Source organism: Ylistrum balloti, unplaced genomic scaffold, assembly GCF_031769215.1.
Source record: "Ylistrum balloti isolate Yb309-2 unplaced genomic scaffold, AGI_CSIRO_Ybal_v1 Utg369730, whole genome shotgun sequence".
NCBI lineage: Eukaryota > Metazoa > Mollusca > Bivalvia > Pectinida > Pectinidae > Ylistrum > Ylistrum balloti.
The window spans coordinates 2,984,161-2,994,393 of NW_026781945.1; positions in this window are offsets into that span (position 1 = coordinate 2,984,161).

Sequence of the window (10,233 nt, forward strand, 5' to 3'; positions counted from 1 at the left end):
TTCAGTGCAAAAACAGGTTAAGTGGGTCAAAATGTTATCACGTGATACGGATATCGGTGAACAGTATCTCGCATGAAAGGTAAATACGTCGGATGTCGATAGATAAAAATCGATCTTCAGCGATAGGATTAATTAAGAACGCGTATCTTAACAAACATGATCAATGTTCCCTGAAGCTAGATGGACAAGCAATGGCTTCACTGTACTTATTAATGGGTCGCTCTGTTTTTTACTTGCAATCTTAATTGTAGTGACTTTGAACTCCTTAGTCATGGCACGCTAGAGCGGGAGTAGATTCTGCCTGGTAGAGATTATATAGAACTCCGCTGATTGACATATGGTATATAATAATAGGCAGACCAGCAGACTCTGACAGGAGGTATCTAGAGAACAACGACTCTGTCACAGTTACTTGATGGAATTTCCCAGCCACATCCGCCATGTAGCAGTACTTTTGTAATGATTGTAGGGACGGGTTTTATATACAATTACCATGTGACACGAGTACGAACGCACGAACACATTTAATCGTATGTCTTTCCGAGTTCCTCCATAACATTTTCCAAGACATATGTACTCTTGTTTGCAAGTACAAGCACGCGCACAGACACCCCATGTCAACCATGTCAACACAAAACACAAAAGAAAGACATTATCGGAATGCATTAAAGAAATATAGTTAGACAGGACAGAGCCTAACATAAAACATCCGTCTATGAGTTGCTCTGGTTTCAACAAACCAAAAACATGCATCTCATGTCATCCTTCTGTTAACGAAAATGAGACATTCAACTCTTGAGAATATCTTCTATATTCCATCCAATAAAGACTGTATCACAGCATATACGTAATGGAGATCGGGTAATTGTATTTTTACTTACGTGTATTTTATTTATGAAACCTCACAAACAATAACCAGTCGGAGACTGACTTGTTGTTATGTAAACCTATGTAAAAACTGCCATTTTGACCCCATAAATCCTTACTGTGCCGATTTTAAAACATGTCTGATTGAAATGCATACCTGTAGATCTTCAATGTGTGTTGAGTTGGAGACAACCAAATCCATGGAATGGACTGACTTGTTGAGCTAGCTTATCTAAAGACTTGACTGCCTTATTGAGCTTAACGACAAACTGAACTACCTTGAAGAGCTTATCTAGAGACATGACTATTTTACTGAGCCCCGTAATTAGTCGGGAGTCGGGTAGTCTGAGGCTCGACATGGATACGCTAAATTGGTGTGATCTACAGACTACAGGTTCACAATAATTATTAATAATGCAGATCTTGTTTACACACCTGTTTACACACATGGTCCAATCGATACTATATAATTATATATTGTTGAGATATATACTGATTTGTGAAAACAATTGTTTCTGATAATTACCGATAGATTACACGCCAGGATATATACTGATTTGTGGTTTGATATTAATGCGAGACTGTTGTAAACAGCGTTATAAAAACACAGGACGCCATCTGAAAAAAAAAGTTCTTTTATTCTTGTCATTAGTGTTAATTCCTGTGAACATAGCCTTAATACAAACAGAAAAAATTTCAACTGGAAGCAAAAAGAGAAAATTCTAACGTTTTTATTTTTTTCCCACAGAATCAAAAATCCACGAATTTATGGACTGTCTAATCTACCTTGATGTTGAGCTTATACAGACACAGCAATGCCTAGGTGAGGTTATCTGGAGATTGGACTTCACTAATGAGCTTTCCAAGAGATTTGACTGCCATTTAAGCTTCGACAGAGACTTGACTGACTTAATGAACTGATCTAGACAAGACTGTCTATTTAAGCCCATTCATTGAGTCAGAGACTGTGTTCTGGAGTCCAAAACCATATTATTGGAATGTAAATCATTCCTTGTGTAGTCAATTCTTTGTGGGACTACATAAATATTCTTTGTGGAGATCGGTGTAATTAAACCTGATGTAGACATTGTAGAGCTCGTTTATAGATAAATGATGGACCAAAAATTGTTTTGTTTAGGAGGTTGATAAGTCCTGAGGTTGACCTTTTCTTTAGAGGTCGATTAATCGATTCTGGACTACATTTCTCTTGTAAATAACGTTCATCAGTATTACTGTAGGCAAAATAAGCATAGGGAGATTTAAATAAAAGAGAATAACTTAATAATGTAACACATGCTACACAACTGACATCTACTAGATGTTGGCTCAAACGACTAAGGAAGTATTTTCTTGCTGGACCAATCACATTCCAGAGAGATGTCTGCTAAACCAATCGACTGACACACGAGAGAGAACCATTGCTCTGGATGAGACGTATATTCAACATGATATACTTATTTCTCACACGAGTTGTCTTGATCGGGAATTAAAAAGCGGCATTATCCTTATTGAAACAAAAATTAAATCTCAATTTGTGTGTACAAAAAACAAAAACTAGAAACACAAACAAACACCAAATAAAAGGAAACAAATATCAAACAGTAAATGCTAACAAAAGTTAAATATATATCAGCAATCACTATTTTATGTTTCATGTTACAAACATCCAAACAATGCTTTACCACAAACAAATACATTTATATATGTTTAAATATACACAAAGAAACCTGAACATAGCTACATCTTATAGCATTGTTCTAATGTATCCTATCAACATAAAGGTGTTTTTGCATCATGGTTTGACGTTCCCAACCCATGGCGGTTTGTGTTTCTCATGAAGTCACCAACTACAAAGCACTACAAGGTGAACTCGCCTCGAATGACCCTTGCTCTTCATTGGGCGATAAACCCAGCAATCAGTAAAAAAATGTCTCTCATGATCGTGTCCAAAGATAAATATCACTTTTCGGCGTTGAAGTTACTATATGAATTGATTTTTAATTTCAGAAATACATCGCGATTTATTCTTTCCTGAAAAAGGTATATGTTAGAAAGAACCCAAAACTCTCCAGTAGGCGTCGACGCGACAAGCGTGAATTGATGATTGTCCAGTGAAGTACATTAAGCCCTGCACGTGCGACGTTGACTGTGACAAATGTCGCCTACTGACACTAATTCCACGCGGAATGAATGTGTCCTAATCCGATAACTCGTACGAAAAAATAATAGTAATTCTCCTAGAAACACTCATTGTGTCACTTATCTACAATGTCAGAAATAACACTGTCTAGAGGGTAACAGGGTCCTGACATCACTCACAGTAACCTTAATACAGCCATTGACCTCTATCAACACGCCAGTTCTGTGCTGCCGAGGAGAACAGGGCTGCTTCAGTTGTCAACTTCGGATAAATACTGAGAAAATGTTTCTCTGTGGTGTATCATACATGACCGTAGAGACATTATGAGTGGTTTTATTTTAAAAACCGGAATAAACTTTCCGAACTTTGTATGTTACTGAAAAGATGTAACTAAAAATGAATTAGATATATGCTAACGACGTTTTCACTAAATAGATCTTAAAGTTGAGATTCTATTGAGAAGGTGAGGTACCGATTAATAGTGTAGTTTATTTAAAACATATTTTTCATCGTGCATTGTTTATTAAAAGTCAAATCAACTACACAATTTTTATGTCGTTAACATCTATACAATTTCCATCTAGAAAGACATATTATTACATACATTCAGCTATTGTATGTATTATGTAAATATTAGTCACATTTTTCGTCATCCCTCATCTCCCAGAAACACTGCTACAGGCCACGGTGATTTCGAGTCTTTTAAACCATTGCTCTTGCCGTTGTCTTTTTGCCGGTTCAAGAATATTTTCACAACCATAAATAATAAGAAAAAAATTAACCCGCTTTTCTTCAAGGTAGATGATTACTAGACAGCATAAAGCGTTAAAACTGGCACAAGAAGGACTTTTCCAATTTGATGATTCCCGCTTTTCTATCTCATGATGACGTGAATAGTCGACAAACAACCTGCTTTTCTACGCACAAATAGCACCCGCTGCTCCAATTCTGCTACGAATATACGACAAATAAAATATTGTCACGTCAACAGAATCTTAATTCAATTTATAATCGATGGAACAATAACAAAATAAAAACAAGAAGGAGAAAAATACCAACATGTCAACACGATCATTATCTTAACTCAAATTCAATAAAACTAGGGTAAGATATAAACAAAAGAATTACACGGATACTCTTGAAAAAGTACAGAAACATGATTAGCCAGTATTTCTTCCAGTTCTTTTTCTATACATGAAATATAATTATGTTTGCAGACAGGGTACACGTAATTGGACTAATTATCGTCGGGCACAATAACAAACATGTCATGTATACATTCAAGTGTGGTTTTAACACCAGGATCTAGGAACCTCTTACTTATAATTTGTTTTTATTTTATATTTCAAGCTGCTAATTCTTAAGAGAATGATGGACCAAATGAAATTAAACTACTCAGAAGTGAATCCAACACAGCATGTTCTCGGTTCACCCGTTCTCTGGCATAGCTCTCCATTAAGATGTATGATAAATGTGATGATTTCAATTTCCCTATTGTGAATTTTCCATTTCTGGATAACAATATCCCTTCATCTCCAACCTAAGGTGTTGACATGTCGCAGTTGATTCGATACTTAAGGACATGTTCCCTTTAGTCAAACTAACCGACAAACTTGTAACACAAGGGTTCAAAAGATGCAGGTTGATGAAAATTATGGGAAAGTTTTATGGTCGCCATAATTACCTCATTGACTATATTCTATTTCTTTGTGTGACATGAAACTGGACGTATTTTATGCTCATTAGTTTGCCTGCTGGTTCCGTTGTCTTATACCTTGTTCTCAATTGAGAACGTGACATTGCTTATTTGGATTGACAAATTGGCGAGTTGTATGAGGAACGCGCCGATTTTAACTTGTTTAAAAAGCCTATTTTGTGTCACATCATCAGTTTTGGAGTCCTAGCAATCGTAGAAAAAAGCGTGTCGGTATTTGTTGATCTTCTGGTTTGACCTTTATGACATGTACAACTCTTGAAAAATGAATAAGAGAAAATTTAAACTGGCATGGCTGAATGTTTAAATGGTCGTGGCATATGTCTTCCCACTAGATGATGTATACCAGGATTAACATAGAAAATCCTCATCAATAGTGATGCTGCCATCCTCTGTGGCAATGCGGGTAAATATCCTAAGTGATTGTTGACATGTCTTCAACTTTAGACTAAGATCCATGACACGATATACGGGGATGATCTGTCGAGGGACCTTTAGCCGCTACACAGACACACATCCTTAGTTAAGCTTGTAATGTAGTTATTACATTGACATTTGAATATTTACGGAACAAGTCTACTTAGTTTCGTTTAAGAAAGCTGTTAGTGTTTCCATTGCTTTTCCTTCTATTGGGTTTTATTCACCGTTATCCGATAAGACACATGTGTTCTGACCTCTGACCTCGACTTTTAAGTGACCTTTTCTTCATTCGATAGGGACCTCCTACTCAGCTTGGCACGGTTCCTTGAGGGTATTGTGCCAGCGTCAAATTTGATACACCACATGATGTTTACTGTTTAATGAATCAATTACCTTAATTTTTATCACCCAAAGGATGTATGAAGATTTGAAGGTTCAAAATTTCTAAAATGAGCTTCTGATTGATCTGATGATGATGGTTTAAAAGGTTAGATGAAAGAAAGCATTTTAATAGCAAATAAAATGATATATTACTCTACTTCTTTTACTGCTACAAGCGCCGGAATATGCGTAAAAGGAAATATTCATTTTCGCTTTCTTTTTCCTATTTTCTGAACATAATTGTGAAGCCCTACATCAATCAATGCTCTGAATAATAAACTTTTGTGATGCCCTCGATAGAAAAAAGAGTGATTATTTTCATAATTAAAAATGTTATGTAACCCAGTACTGCAATCAGTTTTTCTGGTAAAAATACTTCAAATAAAACGAAGATGATCCTTATTTTCTAATAAACTCATGCATTGTCAAGTATAAATTCAGAAAGGAGTAAAGATAAGCGCAATAGCAAGTGCCAGATACCGCTGAAATATCAAATCGAGCATTTTCCATCTGACCCAAAATACGAGATACGTACACCCTAATAAATCTTTATGAACACAGAGCCATACATTATCAACTATACTAACCTTATACATAAACAAGACATAGGTTAGGAATCGAGGACAGATATATGAACAAGACTCATGTTTTTTAATTGAGGACAACCAAATAAACAAGGGATAAGTTTTCTAGAATTGAGGACGTCCTCATTAACAAGACACAAGGTTTGGAGCCGAGGACATCCTCATTGATTAACAAGGCACAAGGTTTAGGACCGAGGACATCCTCATTAACAAGATACAACGTTTAGAACCGAGGACATCCTCTTTAACAAGTCACAGGATTTGATTTGAGGACATCTACATAATTCAAGACCATGTATGGGACGGAGAGAACACATATTAGTCCATTAATGAAAACCAACACAAACAAAGAAAGCATAACATTAAACCAGACAGAAGTTTCCATAAAAAACTGTCGGAAAAAGGAATAATTTTTATTTTGTTTACTCAACCGGAATTGATAGCATAATTGCTAGAACCTTCAATGATACTTGTGGAATAGGAACGCCTCAGACAATATTAAATAAAAATTTTGAGCAGACTTCGTTACTTGGTCACTACCTCGACACCCTCAGTCTGAGTAGACCCTTGGTTACTACCTCGATACCCTCAGTCTGAGTAGACCCTTGGTCACTACCTCGACACCCTCAGTCTGAGTAGACCCTTGGTTACTACCTCGATACCCTCAATCAGAGTAGACCCTTGGTTACTACCTCGATACCCTCAGTCAGAATAGATCATTGGATACTATCTCGATACCCTCAGTCTGAGTAGACCCTTGGTCACTACCTCGACACCCTAAGTCTGAGTAGACCCTTGGTTACTACCTCGATACCCTCAGTCAGAGTAGACCCCTGGTTACTACCTCGATACCCTCAGTCAGAGTAGGCTCTTGGTTACTATCTCGCTACCCTCAATCAGAGTAGACCCTTGGTTACTATCTCGATACCCTCAGTCAGAGTAGGCTCATGGTTACTATCTCGATACCCTCAATCAGAGTAGACCCTTGGTTACTACCTCGATACCCTCAGTCAGAGTAGACCCTTGGCCACTACCGCGATGCCCTCAGTCAGAGTAGACACTTGGTTACTATCTCGATGCCCTCAGGCAGGGTACACCCTTGGTTACTACTTCGATACCATCAGTCAGAGTATACCCATGGTTATTACCTCGATACCCTCAGTCAGAGTAGACACTAGGTTACTATCTAGATGCCCTCAGTCAGAGTACACCCTTGGTTACTACCTCGATACTCTCAGTCAGAGTAGACCCTTGGTTACTACCTCGATACCATACGTCAGAGTAGACCCTTGGTTACTACCTCGATACCATCAGTCAGAGTATACCCATGGTTACTACTTCGATACCATCAGTCAGAGTAGACCCTTGATAACTACCTCGATGCCCTCACCTACTACCTTAATATCCCTCCGTCAGAGCAGAATCGTGCTTACTACGTAGATACCATCGGTCACAACAACTCCTGTCGACTACCTAAATATCCACAACTTCCTTGAACCATTTGAACAGCTGATATGAAAGCACATTACCTTAACCAAGTAAGGGATTATTGTAATACAATGTACCAAATACTGCTGAAAGTCATTGATTTTTTCCATAGAGGTTTTAACTGATGTCTCTTATACGCTTACTGCCTCCTTACCTGTCATTTTGTTAATGAATAGCACTGATAAGATAGCTAAGACCACTAATGAATAAATGTGATTTAACAATCTGGTCACGTAGGCATCCACTTCCTTAATTAATAACGATTATGTATAACAGAGATGAGTAAGACATCTTCATATGCAGGGTTCTATATATATTCAAATAAATCCACAATAGCAAGCGAAGAAGACTTGATAGACCAATTCAGAATAAAGCATTAACATTATGAGGTCACCAAACACCATACAGTCTATATATGACATCACCTGATATACGCAAGATTGTATTTACCTAGTCGGACACTAGACAATAAATCAGGCTGTTATTTGACCAAGTCCTGCAGTCAGACGTTTTTAGGTTAAAAACTTCAGCTAAAGCAAAGATTATTCTGATTTTCTTATAAACTCCTGCATTGTCATGTAAAAGTTTAGGAAGGAGTAAAGTTAAGTACAATAGCAAATACCAGGTACCGCTGAAATATCAAATCGTGCATTGTCTAAAGTAAGTCGTTACGATTCCCATCGGAATCAAAATACAAGATAAGTATGACCTAATAAATCTTTATGAACACAGAGCCATACATTATCAACTATACACAACCTTAAACATAAACAAGACATATGTTTTGGAATCGAGGACAGAAATATGAACAAGACTCATGTTTTGGAATTAAGGAAATCCACATTATCAAGACACAATGTTTAAGAACTGAGGACATCCTCATTAACAAGACACGTGATTTACAGCAGAGGACATCCTCATTAACAAGACAAATGGTTAGGAATTGAGGATATCCTCACTAACAAGACACAAGTTTTAGAACAGAGGATATCCTCACTAACAAGACACAAGTTTTAGAACAGAGGATATCCTCACTAACAAGACACAAGTTTTAGAACAGAGGATATCCTCACTAACAAGACAAAAGGTTAGGAATTGAGGGTATTTATCCGTGTCTAAGACCACGTATGGGACGGAGAGAGAACAGACGCTAGTCTATTTGTGAACATCAACGTAAATGAATACAGCATAACATAAAGACAAAGGCTGATAACAAACGGTAGAACTCAAAAAAGGACACGTGTTACATTTTTATTCAGATGGAATTGACAGCAAAATTGGTAGTAATAAGTTTCAGGATACACTCTAACGTACTTTATCGTCGAAAATCTCTATAAATGATAACATACTACTTCTACTGACGATTCTATTTTCATGATTAAAGTGTACTAAGTTCAGTGCAAATTGAAACCCCCGTGTCGTATATGGAAACTTGTCATCGTTTAATCACGAAGTTACTTTGGTCATACAAATAACGGTATACAGCGCCTTTTGATACAAATTTAACAGTATGTACAGTGTAGGAAACAAAGAATGAAACATATTCCTACATTTGTTTTGTTCATTCAGTGATGCCTGTGATAAATTGAGAAATAATCAAATTAAAACACCACACTACCGTCAATACGGATATGTCTGTAGAATTTGTTCTTATGCTGGTATGACATTCAACTTTGCTATAGGTTATCTTAAAGACGATTGCCTTGTTTCCGTCTCTGTCGAATACACTTTAATAGATGTCCGCCAAACAACGTGGTAAGGATTCCTGACAGAAGCCCTATAACACAGTATAACATACTTCGCAGTAAACTGTCCTGTTCGAGCCTGAAAACAACAACGTATTTCGTAAGTAAAAATCGCATAACCAAGGTTTCATTATCTATAATATTAATACCAGGAAATAAATTAGTTTTAAGTGTATCAAACTATACAATTGAAACAAAGAAATATATATATTTATTATTACTGTACTCATGGTAGATTGTTATAGTGATTACTATGGATTGTCTGTACTTTATGACGCAGAGAGTTCAGTGTCTGTACTGTTATATAATGTTATTGTACATATAAATGACAATGCCTGTCTGGTTTAATAGATTCATGTATCAATGGCAGTGTGTGTGCTGTCACATATTGTTATTGTATCTATATCATTGACAATATGTATGTCTGTAATAGATTGTTACTGTATATATCAATGACAAGTGTCTGTACTGTGTAATAGATTGTTACTGTATATATCAATGACAAGTGTCTGTCTGTGTAATAGATTGTTACTATATATCAATGACAAGTGTCTGTACTGTGTAATAGATTGATACTGTATATATCAATGACAAGTGTCTGTCTGTGTAATAGATTGTTACTGTATATATCAATGACAAGTGTCTGTCTGTGTAATAGATTGTTACTATATATCAATGACAAGTGTCTGTACTGTGTAATAGATTGTTACTCTATCTATCAATGACAAGTGTCTGTCTGTGTAATAGATTGTTACTGTATATATCAATGACAAGTGTCTGTCTGTGTAATAGATTGTTACTGTATATATCAATGACAAGTGTCTGTACTGTGTAATAGATTGTTACTGTATATATCAATGACAAGTGTCTGTACTGTGTAATAGATTGTTACTG